The 19,369-nt window shown below is 42.9% G+C and overlaps 1 protein-coding gene across 1 annotated transcript in view; it reads right to left on the reverse strand.

Moving 5' to 3' along the window:
* The window catches only part of NPC1 (NPC intracellular cholesterol transporter 1), a 322,060-nt gene that overhangs the window by 39,727 nt on the left and 262,964 nt on the right, over positions 1–19,369 (reverse strand). The window lies entirely within an intron of this gene.

A 19,369-nucleotide genomic window follows, 5' to 3' on the forward strand; every position in this document is an offset into this window, starting at 1 on the left:
TCTGGTGTGAACCGCCATCTTGGATGCCTAAGTAAGTGCGCAACTCCCTTAATACATACCCACACCAGATCTTGAATAGCCTTTACTCCTTTGAGCTTCAGAGAGTTAGTGCATACAGACCAGCAGGAGAGTTGGGAGGCTGCCCAGAAACTACAGGCGCAATCTTTGCAATCCCTCTCCCACAACCCCATAGCTGGGCACTAAGGATCCAAATTTTAATCCTAATCCCTGACCATTACTTTAGGGGTCTGCAACTCCTGCAGGAATTTCGACTGGGAGGTGAATAACTTGCTATTAGATATAGCACCCTCAGTATACCCTTGGTACTTGACACCTGTACTTTGCAGTTAAAGGACACTGGGCCCTGTGATTCATGAATCCCCTCACTAGACTACTCTGACCAGTGTACTGGGGGCAATATTAATTACATTTCTGCTTCAGCAGGTGAAGACTTCTTTACAATCTTTCATTTTGTCTGCCAGACTTATCAACTTTGCTAACTGACTCCTCTCCTCCCTTTCCTGCCAGCACATTTACCTGCAGGTCATTCTATTCTATTGGGTACTTGTTAAGCGCAAACTAATCACCCGTGAGTGTCTCAAGGCGCTATGGGAGGGGGGGAGAGGGGGGCTAAGGGAAGACGATTCAGTCGAAGAGCCAGGTCTTGAGGTCCTTCCTGAAGTTTGTAAGGGAGGTGGATTGTCTGAGGTGCAGCAGGAGGGAGTTCCATGACCTTGATGCCATATAGGAGAAGGATTTTCCTCCAGCTGTTTTGTTCTTAATGCGGGGGATGACTGCGAGTGCTTAGTCGGCAGAGCGGAGTTGTCTGGAGGGGGTGTAAAAATTGACACGGTGGTTGATGTATTCAGGACTGATGTTCTGGAGGGCCTTGAATGCATGGGTTAGGAGCTTGAAGGCGATTCTCTTGTTGACGGGGAGCCAGTGTAGGTTCCTTAGGTGTTCGGTGATGTGGTTTTGGCGAGGGATGTCGAGGATGAGTCTGGATGCGTTGGAGTCGTTTCTGGAGCTTGATGGTGGACTTGGCGTAGAGTGCATTGCCATAGTCCAGTCGACTACTGACGAGGGCGTGGGTGACAGATTTTCTAGTTTCGGTGGGGATCCACTTGAAGATTTTTCACAGTAGGTGGAGTATGTGAAAACAAGTCAAAGAGACGGCGTTGACTTGGTGGTCCATGGAAAGTGATAAGTGGAGGATGACGCCTAGATTTTGTGCGTGGTGTGTTTGAGTTGGAGCGTGTCCAAGGGCTGTGGGCCACCAGGAGTCATCCCATGCAGATTTGGTGGGTCAGAGGAGGAGGATTTCTGTCTTAACAGTGCTGAGTTTGAGACGGTTGTTGTTCATCCAGGTGGCGATTGCTGCAAGTCCTTCATGGACGTTTTTCTTGGCGGTGGCAGGGTCTCGGGTGAGTGAGATGATTAACTGGGTGTCGTCGGCGTAGGAGACGATGTTGAGGTTGTGTTGTCAGACGATGGCGGCGAGGGGGGCCATGTAGATGTTGAAGAGGGTGGGGGTAAGAGAAGAGCCTTGGGGTACGCCGCAGCTGATTGCTGTGGGTCATATCCCCATACCCTCACCCACATTGAACTGAGGGAGCACACACCCAGGAGAGGAGATCTGAAACCACCTACATTGTTTATCTGCCTCGATCTCACAGTGCTCAAGAGGCATAGATATCGAGATGCACGCAGAAAATCATTTAGTGGATCTTTCTGGAACAAAATAAAATGTTTACTACTTAATTGCTGAGTGTGGCATTGTGAATCCTATACATTGCAGAGAAAGCAGAACCCACATCCCTGGGTAATAGTGTTTATAGATACCTATAGGCTTAACATACAAGCTTCTTAATATCCTCGCCTCAAGCAACCCTATTAACAGAAATGAAGGGCAAAACTCAATCAGTGGACTGTCTTTCTAAAACTCAGGCTAAGAAAAAAAAATGCTACGGTCAAAGCTACCATAGCCATTGAGCCTGACGACCCTGAATCCAGCCCAGAACTAGATTCGTCTGATCAGTTACCACCTGTCCCAAGTGATTTTATCCAGCAGATAAAAGAAATATTTCAAACAGAATTAAAATCGGCAATAAAAGAGTTAAGAACTGATATTCTAGAAATTGGAAACAGAACCTCAGAATTAGAGGATAAAGTGGATGAAATAGTTGGAACACTGCCAAGCATAGACAACACCTTACAGGAAAAAAACGTGAAAATCCTGCAGCAGCTCGAAAACCAACAAGAGGACCTCGAGAATAGGTCGCGTAGATCTAATGTAAGACTACGAGGACTTCCAGAGTCATATGAAAACCTAAATGAGGTTTTGAAAGAAATACTACACCAACTAATACCAAAAGTTGAGGAAACATTTTACCTAGTGGACAGAATCTACAGAGCACTAAATAAACCCCCAACCCCTAACACGATCAGGGATGTCATCATTAAGTTCCACTATTACACCACAAAGGAATTACTGCTGCTAGAAACAAGGAAGGCTCAACATATAGAATTTGACAGGAACAAACTACAATTCTTCACGGATTTATCTCCCATCACATTAATGGGACACTGAACCCAAATTTTTTCTTTAGTGATTCAGATAGAGCATGCAATTTTAAGCAACTTTCTAATTTACTCCTATTATCACTTTTTCTTTGTTCTCTTGCTATCTTTATTTGAAAAAGAAGGCATCTAAGCTTTTTTTTTGGTTGAGACTCTCGACAGCACTTTTTATTGGTGGATGAATTTATCCACCAATCAGCAAGAACAACCCAGGTTGTTCACCAAAAATGGGCCGGCATCTAAACTTACATTCTTGCATTTCAAATAAAGATACCAAGAGAATGAATAAAATTTGATAATAGGAGTAAATTAGAAAGTTGCTTAAAATGTCATGCTCTATCTGAATCACAAAAGAAAAAATTTGGGTTCAGTGTCCCTTTAAGGAAGAGAAGAGAACTCAAACCCATAACAGCCATCTTGATGAAAGCACAGATTAAATACCGCTGGGCCTTTCCTTTTCGACTCATATTCATCGCTAACAAAAGCACGTACTCCTGCACCAATATAGAGGAAGGATATGAGCTTATGCGGAGATTGAGCCTACACGGATCGGAAGAAAACCAAATGAAGCCTCTCCCACAGAGATCCCCCCAGAGATCTATCCAGCGTCTTTGGAACAAGGTCTCCAAGGACTCTTCATCAGCAAAACCTTCCTGATTTAATGAGAGTTACTGTTCATTATTTGGAGAAGTAAAGGTATAGGTAACTAACAAAACTCGTGGTTCTCCTCAAAATTCAAATGTACTCTTCCTATCTGGCTAGAGGCCTAGAAGTACTATGAAGAAGATATATTTTTATCGCACCACTATATGTCATTACAATAAATTTGTCACTAACTAGTCACTAAAGCTCCATGCACTAAAATCCATTCACAACTTCCCACAAGTGAAATGCTGGACTATAGCCTACAGTACATGTGTTGCTATAAAAGGTTAAAGGTTATTGTTGCTACTATAAATAATTTGACACTCCTCTGCTCTCAGATATCTAAGACACTATGGGGTTCAATACAAATGGTGCCATTGGGTTTCTGAGGCCAGGTTGATTTTAGTTGAAGGCCACGAGTTAGGCATAACTTATAAGACTTATAGGAGTTCGATACAGTGTTACTAGTAACATTATAGAAAGCTAGTTCAATGCCCCACAATACCTCCTACTCAGAATCCTTATATGGGAAATAAACTAAAAGAAAATTTATGCTTACCTGATAAATTTGTTTCTTTTTAGACACGATGAGTCCACGGATTTCATCCTTACTTGTGGGATTACGCCTCCTGGTCAGCAGGAGGAGGCAAAGAGCACCACAGCAGAGCTGTTATATAGCTCCTCCCTTCCCTCCCACTCCAGTCATTCGACCGAAGTTAGGAAGAGAAAAGCCAAGGTGCAGAGGTGTCTGAAGTTTACAAAAAATAATAACCTGTCTTATGTAACAGGGCGGGCCGTGGACTCATCGTGTCTAAAAAGAAACAAATTTATCAGGTAAGCATAAATTTTCTTTTCTTTTTAAAGACACGATGAGTCCACGGATTTCATCCTTACTTGTGGGATACAATACCAAAGCTAGAGTACACAGATGAAAAGGGAGGGACAAGACAGGGAACCTAAGGAAGGCACCACTGCTTGAAGAACCATTCTCCCAAAAACAGCCTCCGCCAAAGCAAAGGTATCAAATTTGTAAAATTTAGAAAAAGTGTGAAGAGAAGACCAAGTTGCAGCCTTACAAATCTGCTCAACTGAAGCATAATTTTTGAATGCCCATGAAGAAGCAACAGCCCTGGTGGAATGAGCCGTAACTCTTTCAGGAGACTGCTGTGCAGCAGTCTCATATGCCAAGCGGACGATACTCTTCAGCTAAAAAAAAAAGAGGTAGCCGTAGCTTTCTGACCCTTACGTTTTCCAGAAAAAATAATAAACAGAGAAGATGACTGACGAAAGTCCTTAGTTGCTTATAAGTAAAATTTTGCTCCTTCTGAGAAGAAGGATTAGGACACAAGGAAGGAACAACAATCTCCTGATTAATGTTCTTGTCTGAAACCACCTTAGGAAGAAAACCAAGTTTAGTATGCAACACCATCTTATCCAAATGAAAAATAAGGTAAGGTGAATTATATTGTAATGCCGAAAGCTCAGACACTCTTCGAGCAGAAGAAATGGCAACAAGAAATAAAACTTTCCAGGATAACAACTTAATATATATGGAATGCATAGGTTCAAACAGAACCCCTTGAAGAACTTTAAGAACTAAATTCAAACTCCATGGAGGAGCAATCGGTTTAAACACAGGCCTGATCCTAGTCAAGGCCTGACAAAAAGATTGAATATCTGGGTCATCTGCCAGACGCTTGTGTAACAAAACAGATAAAGCAGAGATCTGTCCCTTTAGGGAACTCTCTGATAATCCCTTCTCCAATCCTTCTTGGAGAAAAGACAAAATCCTAGGGATCCTAACTCTACTCCATGAGTAGCCCTTAGATTCACACCAATAAAGATATTTACGCCATATCTTATGGTAAATCTTCCTAGTTACAGGTTTACGTACCTGAATTAAGGTATCTATAACCAAATCAGAGAAACCTCGCTTGGATAGAATTAAGCATTCAATCTCCAAGCAGTTAGCTTCAGAGAAACTAGATTCGGGTGAAGGAAAGGTCCCTGAATGAGAAGGTCCTTCCTCAACGGCAGTGTCCAGGGTAGCAGAGATGACGGCCACCAGGTCGGCATACCAAATCCTGCGAGGCCACACAGGAGCAATGAGGATCACTGATGCCTTCTCCTGTTTGATCCGAGCAATAACCCGGGAAAGAAGAGCAAACGGGGGAATAGATATGCTAGGTTGAAGGACCAAAGAACTGCCAAAGCATCTATCAGTTCCGCCAGGGGGTCCCTGGACCTGGACCCGTATCTCGGAAGCTTGGCATTCTGACGAGATGCCATGAGATCCAATTCCGGCCGACCCCACTTGAGAATCAAGCTGGAGAATATTTCTGGATGGAGTTCCCACTCTTCCAGATGAAAAGTCTGCCTGCTCAGAAAATCCGCCTCCCAGTTGTCCACCCCTGGGATGTGGATCACTCACAGATGGCAAGAATGGGCCTCTGCCCACTGGATATCTTGGCTACTTCGGTCATCGCTAAGGAACTCCTTGTTCCTCCCTGATGATTGATGTAAGCCACTGTTGTTATGTTGTCCGACTGGAATCTGATGAATTGAGCCGAAGCCAACTGAGGCCAAGCCCGAAGAGCATTGAAAATCGCCCTCAGGGAGTATGGACTCGGACAGAGTTTCTCCTTCCCATCAACATTCTAGAGCTGAGCCTTTAAAGAATCTCAGACTGCTCCCCATCCTAAAAGGCTGGCGTCCGTTGTCACGATCACCCATGAAGGTCTGCGAAAGCACGTCTTGACATGTATTCAGAATCTTTGACTTTCTGACCTCTGTCAGAAAAATTTTCATGGATATAGAGTCAATTAGAGTTCCTAAAAAGGGTACCCTTGTCTGCGGAATTAACAAACTCTTGTCCAGATTTACCTGTGAGATCTCAGGAAGGATAGTACAATGTCGGTATGGGACCTTGTTTGCTGATAAGATGACGCTGGATTAGAATATCGTCCAGATAAGGCGCCACTGCAATGCCCCGCGGTTTTAGAACCGCCGGTAGAGACCCCAGAACCTTTGTGAAAATTTTGGGTGCCGTGGCCAGACCGAAAGGAAGAGCCACGAACTGAAAGTGTTTTTCCAGGAAGGCAAACCTCAGGAACTTGTGATGATCTCTGTGGATAGGAACATGAAGATATGCATCCTTTAGATCCACTGTCGTCATTAATTGACCCTCCTAGATCAATGGAAGAATGGTACGAATAGTTTCCCTCTTGACAATGGAACCCTGAGAAACTTGTTTAGACTCTTGAGGTCTAAGATAAGTCTGAAGGTTCTCTCCTTTTTGGGAACCACAAACAGATTTGAATAGAAACCCTGTCCCTGTATGGGAACGGGACAAATTACTCCACAATGTAAGAACTCCTCTTTTTATCTGGTCTGCAGATAATCTTGAAAGAAGAAATCTTCCCCGGGGAGAAGAATTTCTGAACTCCAGTTTGTATCCCTGAGACACTATTTCTATAGCCCAGGGATCCTGAACATCTCGTACCCAAGCCTGAACGAAAAAGGAAAGTCTGCCCCCTACCAGATCCGGTCCTGGGTTGGGGGCCAACCCTTCATGCTGACTTTGAATCAGCGGCGGGTTTCTTGGATGGTTTACCTTTGTTCCAAGAGTGGTTTGGTTTCCAAGTTGATTTGGTATGCGAATAATTTCCTTCCTGTTTAGAGGAGGAAGGCAAAAGAATTTCCCTTGAAATTTCGAAAGGAACAAACATTTCTCTGTCGTCCCTTCTGCTTATTTCTTTTGTCTTGAGGAAGGAAATGACTCTTGTCTCCCGTGATATCAGTGATAATTTCCTTCAATCCAGGTCCAAACAAGGTCTTTCCCTTACAGGGAATTGCCAAAAGCTTAGATTTGGACGAAACATCCGCAGACCAAGATTTCAACCATAAGGCTCTGCGGGCTAGAATAGAAAAGCCTGAACTTTTAGCTGCCAATTTAGTAATTTGTAGAGAAGCGTCTGTTATAAAAGAATTTTCTAATTTTAAAGCTTTAATCCGATCCTGGATTTCTTCCAAAGAAGTCTCAGTCTTGAGACTCTGTCAGAGCATCAAACCAATAAGCTGCCGCACTGGTTACTGTAACAATGCATGCAGCAGGTTGTAGTAGTAAACCCTGGTGATTATAGATATTTTTCAGTATACCCTCCAACTTCTTATCCATGGGGTCCTTGAAAGCACAACTATCCTCAATAGGAATAGTAGTTCGTTTGGCCAAGGTGGAAATAGCCCCTTCCACCTTAGGGACTGTTTGCCAAGTATCCTTGACACAGTCCGCAATCTGGAACATTTTTTGAAAATCGGAGAAAGGAGAGAAGGGAATACCAGGTCTCTCCTATTCTTTAGCAATAATCTCCGAAGTTCGCTTGGGAACTGGAAAAACCTCTGAGTAAGAAGGAACCTCTAAGTATCTGTTTAACTTACTCAATTTCTCAGGAACGACCACTCCTGCGGAATCACAGTTGTCCAAAGTCACTAAAACCTCCCTGAGTAACAGACGGAGGTGTTCTAGTTTAAACCTGAAAGAAACCACTTCTTAATCAGTCAAAGGTAAGGAACTCCCGGAGTCTGAAATTTCACCTTCTGATAGAACCTCCATACCCTCTATCTCTGATCCCTGGGAGGGTACGTCAGAGGTTGCCACTAGAGTATCAGAAACCTCGTTAACCACATAGTTGTCCTTCCTTTTACGTTTATCTTGAAGTATAGGAAAGGCAGATAATGCCTCAGAAAGAGTAGAAGACATAACTGCAGCTATGTCTCTTAACGTAACTGCAGTAGAAACTTGAGGCGAAGCACAGGGAACTGCTTGGACGGGCATTAAAGGGATGGAACATTTGGGGAGAAAGCTGACCCTGACTCTCATTGTTAGACTCTTGAGAGGCATCCCACACTGACAATTTTGTATCATGAAAAATGTTGTCTTTATAACTTAGAGACCTCTCAATACATGAGGGACAAAACACCGCATACTATATCAGACTAAGTCATGATCCAACTACACAATATAAAAGTATATTAAAAGATCTAGTTGATTTTGATTTCAAGGAAAACATAATACTCAAGAAAAAAAGAGATTTTTTGGTGCCTAAATAACCTAACCTTGGCCTTTTATTATCACCTACCAAAACTGCATAAGAATCTCACTTGTCCCCCTGGGAGGCCCATAATTGCGGGTATTGGTAGTCTTACCGATAATGTGTCCTCCTATGTGGACTATTTTTAAAAAAAATATGTACTGGGTCTCGAATCATATATTTGGGATTCCAGTGATCTTATTAAGAAATTAGAGATGGTGACCAGCACCAGGATAACGTGATGTTCAATCATTATATTCTAATATATTGCATCATCTAGGCATCTCAGCAATATCTGAATACTTACAGGGAGACATTTCTTCCTAGTAACCAATGTGAGTTTATTTTACAACTCATTTCATTCATCCCGAGACATAACTATTTTTTGTTTCAGGATGATTTTTTCCTTCAGGTCAAAGGTACCGCCATGGGCACCAGGTTCGCCCCGAGTTATGCCAATTTGTTCATGGGATCTTTTGAACAAAAATATGTATACAATAAGACATACGGGGCGAACCTGGTGTTCTATGGGCGGTACATAGACGATATGATCTTTATCTGGAGGGGAGATATTGCATCTGCTAATTCCTTTGTTGAACACCTCAATCAAAATGATAGGGGTTTGTCCTTCACTAGTTCTATACATCACAAAACTATAATATTCTTGGACCTTGCACTAAAATTTGAAAATAGTAAAGTGACTAGTGTTACTCACTTTAAGATGGTCGATTGTAACAGCTATTTGGACTTCACTAGTCATCACTATTTCCCTTGGAAACGCAATGTGCCGTATGGCCAATTTAAACGGATCCGCCGAAATTGCAGCACTCTAGCGGACTATGAGGTCTAAAGTGTGATACTTAAAGAACGTTTTAGTGAGAAACACTATCCATCACATATTATAGATAATGGCTACAAAAGAGCCAAACAGGACAAAAGGGAAGATTACTTTAAATTTAATAAGACCAATAAAGTGGGATCCCATTTGAAAGAAAATTTTAACCCTTTTATTACGGAATATAATTGCCATCATAAATTAATACGACAAATCATTAATATACATTGGGGCATCCTGAAAAACGATCCTATTATGGGTAATTTATTGGGGACCAAACCTAGAATAGTTTATAAAAAAGCACTAAGCTTAAAAACTATGTTGGCCCCTAGTAAGATTGTGAAACATAAGATCTCTAACAAACTTAAGCGAGTAGGAGCTCTACCGATAGGATCTTTTAGATGTGGGGCTGAAAGATGTAAACTCTGTGCAAAGATAACACATAAGCAAAAGACATTCCAATCGAACATAACGGGGAAACAATTTTCCATCATTGGGCATATATCTTGTGCCTCCCGTTATGTAGTCTATTTGATGTTGTGTGTTTGTGGGGTACAGTATGTTGGTAGGACCTGTAGGAGGCTAAGCATCAGGTGGTCAGAACACATACGGAACATGAAAAATAACTATAAAAATCATTGTGTACCCAGACATTGTAACCACTTACATAGTGGCCAAGTTGACTGTTTTAATATCAGTCCTATTGAGTTTATTCCTATATCTCATTTGTACAATAGGTTGTCCAGACTTAGGCAGAGGGAGACCTACTGGATACACACTTTGAAGAGTCTCCATCCTAATGGTCTTAATCTCAACATAGATCTGGCAGCTTTTTAATGACTCATGGTGGTGTGATCCAGTGGGTCTCTTTGTACCTTCCAGTATTACACTAACACATACCTATTAATAATGTATTTTTCTTCCGGATTATCTGGGATATATATATATATATATATAGAACATTGTGGAAGAAGGGCACTCTCAGGGTTTGTATAGAGAAAAATATTTTCTTTATTCTTAGAACATTAATACATGGTCGACGTTTCGGCCCTCAGTTGGGCCTTCATCAGGACAGGTATTATCTGAAAGACAAAACTGGAACAAATGTGCCGTAGCCACTAGAGGGCACTAATACAACCAATATGATATGACAAGAGGTAGAGCCCTCCTTATATATATGTACACTAACAGTGTCAGTAACCAAGTGTGGTGCTGCGCCTAATAGGTCTATAACACAAGAGTATTACTTGCTGACCCCTAATATGTGAAAAAAGCTGCACCTCTTAATGACAAAATCCAAATATGAAAAAGCAATATGAGTGTATAAAACACACAAGAGGGCGCTAAATACCCGCTAGGTATTTTATGCCCTTAAAGTGAATATAATATATATATATATACACAAAATGGGAATAGATCGTGGGCTCTCACCATACAGTAGATAAAGCGAATGATGTTCAGTCCCATATGTAAATACAATGTCCATACATCAAATGTCCATATGGTATTAGCAAACAAATCTCTGCCGATAATGCTGCACTTTCCTCTTTCAAGTGCCCTCTTCTCTCCTTGATGGCTGGAGGCAAATCTATGGGAGTAAAGGACAAACAGAGGCGACCAATGTGTGTATCCAATGTGATGATATCCCACCCTGCACACGTATGCCCAGGGTACTCACACTTTTACTGAGCACACCAATGTGCTGGTAGGCGCAGACTGGCTATCAGAGCAAGCCAGCTTGCTCACTCAGGTACACTCTCTCTCGGTCGTGACAGTCCGACTCCTGGCCGTTTGTCTCCTTACGTAATGTTGATCTCGACCGCCAACAAGAACTCACAGAGGAATGACCCTCAGGATGTGAAACAGAGAGAGCCACAACCACCTTCTTCTGCTGCATTACCCATGTGCTCAGTGCTGTAGTGTAGTTTGTCCTTTACTCCCATAGATTTGCCTCAAGCCATCAAGGAGAGAAGAGGGCACTTGAAAGAGGAAAGTGCAGCATTATCGGCAGAGATTTGTTTGCTAATACCATATGGACATTTGATGTATGGACATTGTATTTACATATGGGACTGAACATCATTCGCTTTATCTACTGTATGGTGAGAGCCCACGATCTATTCCCATTTTGTGTATATATATTATATTCACTTTAAGGGCATAAAACAGAATTTATGTTTACCTGATAAATTACTTTCTCCAACGGTGTGTCCGGTCCACGGCGTCATCCTTACTTGTGGGATATTCTCTTCCCCAACAGGAAATGGCAAAGAGCCCAGCAAAGCTGGTCACATGATCCCTCCTAGGCTCCGCCTACCCCAGTCATTCGACCGACGTTAAGGAGGAATATTTGCATAGGAGAAACCATATGGTACCGTGGTGACTGTAGTTAAAGAAAATAAATTATCAGACCTGATTAAAAAAACCAGGGCGGGCCGTGGACCGGACCCACCGGTGGAGAAAGTAAATTATCAGGTAAACATAAATTCTGTTTTCTCCAACATAGGTGTGTCCGGTCCACGGCGTCATCCTTACTTGTGGGAACCAATACCAAAGCTTTAGGACACGGATGAAGGGAGGGAGCAAATCAGGTCACCTAAATGGAAGGCACCACGGCTTGCAAAACCTTTCTCCCAAAAATAGCCTCAGAAGAAGCAAAAGTATCAAACTTGTAAAATTTGGTAAAAGTGTGCAGTGAAGACCAAGTCGCTGCCCTACATATCTGATCAACAGAAGCCTCGTTCTTGAAGGCCCATGTGGAAGCCACAGCCCTAGTGGAATGAGCTGTGATTCTTTCGGGAGGCTGCCGTCCGGCAGTCTCGTAAGCCAATCTGATGATGCTTTTAATCCAAAAAGAGAGAGAGGTAGAAGTTGCTTTTTGACCTCTCCTTTTACCGGAATAAACAACAAACAAGGAAGATGTTTGTCTAAAATCCTTTGTAGCATCTAAATAGAATTTTAGAGCGCGAACAACATCCAAATTGTGCAACAAACGTTCCTTCTTTGAAACTGGTTTCGGACACAGAGAAGGTACGATAATCTCCTGGTTAATGTTTTTGTTAGAAACAACTTTTGGAAGAAAACCAGGTTTAGTACGTAAAACCACCTTATCTGCGTGGAACACCAGATAAGGAGGAGAACACTGCAGAGCAGATAATTCTGAAACTCTTCTAGCAGAAGAAATTGCAACTAAAAACAAAACTTTCCAAGATAATAACAATATCAACGGAATGTAAGGGTTCAAACGGAACCCCCTGAAGAACTGAAAGAACTAAATTGAGACTCCAAGGAGGAGTCAAAGGTTTGTAAACAGGCTTAATTCTAACCAGAGCCTGAACAAAGGCTTGAACATCTGGCACAGCAGCCAGCTTTTTGTGAAGTAACACCGACAAGGCAGAAATCTGTCCCTTCAGGGAACTTGCAGATAATCCTTTTTCCAATCCTTCTTGAAGGAAGGATAGAATCCTAGGAATCTTAACCTTGTCCCAAGGGAATCCTTTAGATTCACACCAACAGATATATTTTTTCCAAATTTTGTGGTAAATCTTTCTAGTTACAGGCTTTCTGGCCTGAACAAGAGTATCGATAACAGAATCTGAGAACCCTCGCTTCGATAAAATCAAGCGTTCAATCTCCAAGCAGTCAGCTGGAGTGAAACCAGATTCGGATGTTCGAACGGACCCTGAACAAGAAGGTCTCGTCTCAAAGGTAGCTTCCAAGGTGGAGCCGATGACATATTCACCAGATCTGCATACCAAGTCCTGCGTGGCCACGCAGGAGCTATCAAGATCACCGACGCCCACTCCTGATTGATCCTGGCTACCAGCCTGGGGATGAGAGGAAACGGCGGGAACACATAAGCTAGTTTGAAGGTCCAAGGTGCTACTAGTGCATCCACTAGAGCCGCCTTGGGATCCCTGGATCTGGACCCGTAGCAAGGAACTTTGAAGTTCTGACGAGAGGCCATCAGATCCATGTCTGGAATGCCCCACAGCTGAGTGACTTGGGCAAAGATTTCCGGATGGAGTTCCCACTCCCCCGGATGCAATGTCTGACGACTCAGAACATCCGCTTCCCAATTTTCCACTCCTGGGATGTGGATAGCAGACAGGTGGCAGGAGTGAGACTCCGCCCATAGAATGATTTTGGTCACTTCTTCCATCGCTAGGGAACTCCTTGTTCCCCCCTGATGGTTGATGTACGCAACAGTTGTCATGTTGTCTGATTGAAACCGTATGAACTTGGCCCTCGCTAGCTGAGGCCAAGCCTTAAGAGCATTGAATATCGCTCTCAGTTCCAGAATATTTATCGGTAGAAGAGATTCTTCCCGAGACCAAAGACCCTGAGCTTTCAGGGATCCCCAGACCGCGCCCCAGCCCATCAGACTGGCGTCGGTCGTGACAATGACCCACTCTGGTCTGCGGAATGTCATCCCTTGTGACAGGTTGTCCAGGGACAGCCACCAACGGAGTGAGTCTCTGGTCCTCTGATTTACTTGTATCTTCGGAGACAAGTCTGTATAGTCCCCATTCCACTGACTGAGCATGCACAGTTGTAATGGTCTTAGATGAATGCGCGCAAAAGGAACTATGTCCATTGCCGCTACCATCAACCCGATCACTTCCATGCACTGAACTATGGAAGGAAGAGGAACGGAATGAAGTATCCGACAAGAGTCTAGAAGTTTTGTTTTTCTGGCCTCTGTCAGAAAAATCCTCATTTCTAAGGAGTCTATTATTGTTCCCAAGAAGGGAACCCTTGTTGACGGAGATAGAGAACTCTTTTCCACGTTCACTTTCCATCCGTGAGATCTGAGAAAGGCCAGGACAATGTCCGTGTGAGCCTTTGCTTGAGGAAGGGACGACGCTTGAATCAGAATGTCGTCCAAGTAAGGTACTACAGCAATGCCCCTTGGTCTTAGCACAGCTAGAAGGGACCCTAGTACCTTTGTGAAAATCCTTGGAGCAGTGGCTAATCCGAAAGGAAGCGCCACGAACTGGTAATGCTTGTCCAGGAATGCGAACCTTAGGAACCGATGATGTTCCTTGTGGATAGGAATATGTAGATACGCATCCTTTAAATCCACCGTGGTCATGAATTGACCTTCCTGGATGGAAGGAAGAATAGTTCGAATGGTTTCCATCTTGAACGATGGAACCTTGAGAAACTTGTTTAAGATCTTGAGATCTAAGATTGGTCTGAACGTTCCCTCTTTTTTGGGAACTATGAACAGATTGGAGTAGAACCCCATCCCTTGTTCTCTTAATGGAACAGGATGAATCACTCCCATTTTTAACAGGTCTTCTACACAATGTAAGAATGCCTGTCTTTTTATGTGGTCTGAAGACAACTGAGACCTGTGGAACCTCCCCCTTGGGGGAAGTCCCTTGAATTCCAGAAGATAACCTTGGGAGACTATTTCTAGCGCCCAGGGATCCAGAACATCTCTTGCCCAAGCCTGAGCGAAGAGAGAGAGTCTGCCCCCCACCAGATCCGGTCCCGGATCGGGGGCCAACATTTCATGCTGTCTTGGTAGCAGTGGCAGGTTTCTTGGCCTGCTTTCCCTTGTTCCAGCCTTGCATTGGTCTCCAAGCTGGCTTGGCTTGAGAAGTATTACCCTCTTGCTTAGAGGACGTAGCACCTTGGGCTGGTCCGTTTCTACGAAAGGGACGAAAATTAGGTTTATTTTTTGCCTTGAAAGGCCGATCCTGAGGAAGGGCGTGGCCCTTACCCCCAGTGATATCAGAGATAATCTCTTTCAAGTCAGGGCCAAACAGCGTTTTCCCCTTGAAAGGAATGTTAAGTAGCTTGTTCTTGGAAGACGCATCAGCTGACCAAGATTTCAACCAAAGCGCTCTGCGCGCCACAATAGCAAACCCAGAATTCTTAGCCGCTAACCTAGCCAATTGCAAAGTGGCGTCTAGGGTGAAAGAATTAGCCAATTTGAGAGCATTGATTCTGTCCATAATCTCCTCAAAAGGAGGAGAATCACTATCGACCGCCTTTATCAGCTCATCGAACCAGAAACATGCGGCTGTAGCGACAGGGACAATGCATGAAATTGGTTGTAGAAGGTAACCTTGCTGAACAAACATCTTTTTAAGCAAACCTTCTAATTTTTTATCCATAGGATCTTTGAAAGCACAACTATCCTCTATGGGTATAGTGGTGCGTTTGTTTAAAGTGGAAACCGCTCCCTCGACCTTGGGGACTGTCTGCCATAAGTCCTTTCTGGGGTCGACCATAGGAAACAATTTTTTAAATATGGGGGGAGGGACGAAAGGAATACCGGGCCTTTCCCATTCTTTATTAACAATGTCCGCCACCCGCTTGGGTATAGGAAAAGCTTCTGGGAGCCCCGGCACCTCTAGGAACTTGTCCATTTTACATAGTTTCTCTGGGATGACCAACTTGTCACAATCATCCAGAGTGGATAATACCTCCTTAAGCAGAATGCGGAGATGTTCCAACTTAAATTTAAATGCAATCACATCAGGTTCAGCTTGTTGAGAAATGTTCCCTGAATCAGTAATTTCTCCCTCAGACAAAACCTCCCTGGCCCCATCAGACTGGGTTAGGGGCCCTTCAGAAATATTATTATCAGCGTCGTCATGCTCTTCAGTATCTAAAACAGAGCAGTCGCGCTTACGCTGATAAGTGTTCATTTTGGCTAAAATGTTTTTGACAGAATTATCCATTACAGCCGTTAATTGTTGCATAGTAAGGAGTATTGGCGCGCTAGATGTACTAGGGGCCTCCTGAGTGGGCAAGACTCGTGTAGACGAAGGAGGGAATGATGCAGTACCATGCTTACTCCCCTCACTTGAGGAATCATCTTGGGCATCATTGTCATTGTCACATAAATCACATTTATTTAAATGAATAGGAATTCTGGCTTCCCCACATTCAGAACACAGTCTATCTGGTAGTTCAGACATGTTAAACAGGCATAAACTTGATAACAAAGTACAAAAAACGTTTTAAAATAAAACCGTTACTGTCACTTTAAATTTTAAACTGAACACACTTTATTACTGCAATTGCGAAAAAATTTTCACCACAGTGTCTTAAAGCCTTAAAAGTATTGCACACCAAATTTGGAAGCTTTAACCCTTAAAATAACGGAACCGGAGCCGTTTTGAACTTTAACCCCTTTACAGTCCCTGGTATCTGCTTTGCTGAGACCCAACCAAGCCCAAAGGGGAATACGATACCAAATGACGCCTTCAGAAAGTCTTTTCTAAGTATCAGAGCTCCTCTCACATGCGAGTGCATGCCATGCCTCTCAAAAACAAGTGCGCAACACCGGCGCGAAAATGAGGCTCTGCTTATGCTTTGGGAAAGCCCCTAAAGAATAAGGTGTCTAAAACAGTGCCTGCCGATATTATTATATCAAAATACCCAGATAAAATGATTCCTCAAGGCTAAATATGTGTTAATAATGAATCGATTTAGCCCAGAAAAAGTCTACAGTCTTAATAAGCCCTTGTGAAGCCCTTATTTACGATCGTAATAAACATGGCTTACCGGATCCCATAGGGAAAATGACAGCTTCCAGCATTACATCGTCTTGTTAGAATGTGTCATACCTCAAGCAGCAAGAGACTGCTCACTGTTCCCCCAACTGAAGTTAATTGCTCTCAACAGTCCTGTGTGGAACAGCCATGGATTTTAGTGACGGTTGCTAAAATCATTTTCCTCATACAAACAGAAATCTTCATCTCTTTTCTGTTTCTGAGTAAATAGTACATACCAGCACTATTTCAAAATAACAAACTCTTGATTGAATAATAAAAACTACAGTTAAACACTAAAAAACTCTAAGCCATCTCCGTGGAGATGTTGCCTGTACAACGGCAAAGAGAATGACTGGGGTAGGCGGAGCCTAGGAGGGATCATGTGACCAGCTTTGCTGGGCTCTTTGCCATTTCCTGTTGGGGAAGAGAATATCCCACAAGTAAGGATGACGCCGTGGACCGGACACACCTATGTTGGAGAAAATACCTTTAACTCACTAGCGGGTATTTAGCGCCCTCTTGTGTGTTTTATACACTTATATCGCTTTTTCATATTATCTGAAAGACAAACATATAAACAAATACTAGAATCATAGAATGATAGAAACAATACGCAACAAGACACAAACTACCTATATCACCATCACCAATAAAATTAAAAAACAGACTGTGCAGTCTGTAATGGGAATAATCCAACCTTCAACAAAGGATACCCTAAGCACAAACCAAGGGCATGCAGGATAAAGGAGCAAAGGCAGATACAGACCTCTTGGGCTTTCACACCTAAGTTTAGTTGTGTGGCCCTTTGTCCTAGAACATTCTGTGTTTATTAATGACACCGCTTGTGATTGCTGTATATCAGTGTGGCTGTGAGCGCCCTTCTAAGTTATACAGCTCGCTGTGGGTTAAATCCCTGTGTCTATACTTGACGTATTTGCGGTCTCTGACTGACCCATGTTAGCTGCGGTACCCTCGCAGCGCTATTTCTCTATGTCCTTCTTGGACATACACATAGCCAGTGCTCTGATTTGGGTAGGTGAGTTCTGTTTGTTTACGGTGGATCTATCTGTGCCTGTTTGGCGTGTGTTGGGGTGGATTTCGTGTTATACTATAATTCGCTTATTTGATTGCTTTCCGTGCCATCTGCCTTTATATGTGGATTATGAGTTTTCTTTTTTTAGCAGTGCTCCGCTCCCCTGCAGTATGTGTTATTAGGTGTTCCTTTCAGGGTAAACAATAGATTGGTTGCCATAGTTACGAGGGGTGTTGGCTGCTCTCACCCTATCAGGGACTGATTGCCTTTAGGGCTTCCCCTATTTAAGGCGGCTCCCGGTAGCCACCATTATTCGCTTTTTTGGATCTGTGATTACTGCCACTCGGCAGTTTAAAGGTACGGTAAATGCTGTTTTTAGCTCATTTTCTTTGATCTATAAAGCTCTGACTTGTGCTATTGCTGTACTCACATTAGCGTGACAGGTTACACATATTGCTATGGGCTTTTAGTATGTAGTTTGGTGCTGTCTGTATGGTGATTCCCTTATAATTGCTGAACTCCCTTGCTTGTTTTTTTTACTGTTTCACCTTGGGGCCCTAGTATGTGTGATTTGTCTGTACTGTTATCCACACTATTGCTTTGGCTATGTTCTGCCGTTAAGTGTTCACACACACCATTTTTACATTTCTATTTAGCTCTATGCCATGCCATCTGCCTTTATATGTGTATTATGTGTTTTCTTTTTTAGCAGTGCTCCGCTCCCCTGCAGTATGTGTTATTAGGTGTTCCTTTCAGGGTAAACAACAGATTGGTTGCCATAGTTACGGGGGGTGTTGGCTGCTCTCACCCTATCAGGGACTGATTGCCTTTAGGGCTTCCCCTATTTAAGGCGGCTCCCGGTAGCCACCCTCATTCGCTTGTTTGGATCTGTGATTACTGCCACTCGGCAGTGTAAAGGTACGGTAAACGCTGTTTTTAGCTCATTTTCTTTGATCTATAAAGCTCTGACTTGTGCTATTGCTGTACTCACATTAGCGTGACAGGTTACACATATTGCTATGGGCTTTTAGTATGTAGTTTGGTGCTGTTTGTATGGTGATTCCCTTATAATTGCTGAACTCCCTTGCTTGTTTGTTTTTTTGTTTTTGTTTTTTTACTGTTTCACCTTGGGGCCCTAGTATGTGTGATTTGTCTGTACTGTTATCCACACTATTGCTTTGGCTATGTTTTGCCGTTAAGTGTTCACACACACCATTTTTACATTTCTATTAAGCTCTATGCCATGCCATTATCTGTTTTATGTGTTTTGCTTATCACACTGCAGGCATTCCACGTGTTGGCCATTGTTTTTGTTTTCGCATCTCTTTGGGTTTGATCGTAACTTTATCTATGTTTTTATGTTAATTCATACTCTTTTTACTTTTTCTTAGTCCTCGTCTGGGACTTATTTTATGACTGTGGCTTTATTTATTCAGTATTGCTTTAAACTTTCTCACATGAGCCTGTTGAGCGGGTTATAATGCACTGCTTTGGGATTCACACGGATACATAGTAGTTCCCTGTGCATGACATTTCTTTTTCTTATGGATTTTGATTTACGCTAGCATTGATGCTGTCTGTATACCACAACACCATTCTGTCTTGCTTTGTTGCCGTATATGCCCACAGATTGCCCTCTGGTATTCTTATCTCATAATTGTTCTTGGAT

This window comes from Bombina bombina, chromosome 5 (assembly GCF_027579735.1).
Source record: "Bombina bombina isolate aBomBom1 chromosome 5, aBomBom1.pri, whole genome shotgun sequence".
In the NCBI taxonomy this organism is placed as follows: Eukaryota; Metazoa; Chordata; class Amphibia; order Anura; family Bombinatoridae; genus Bombina; species Bombina bombina.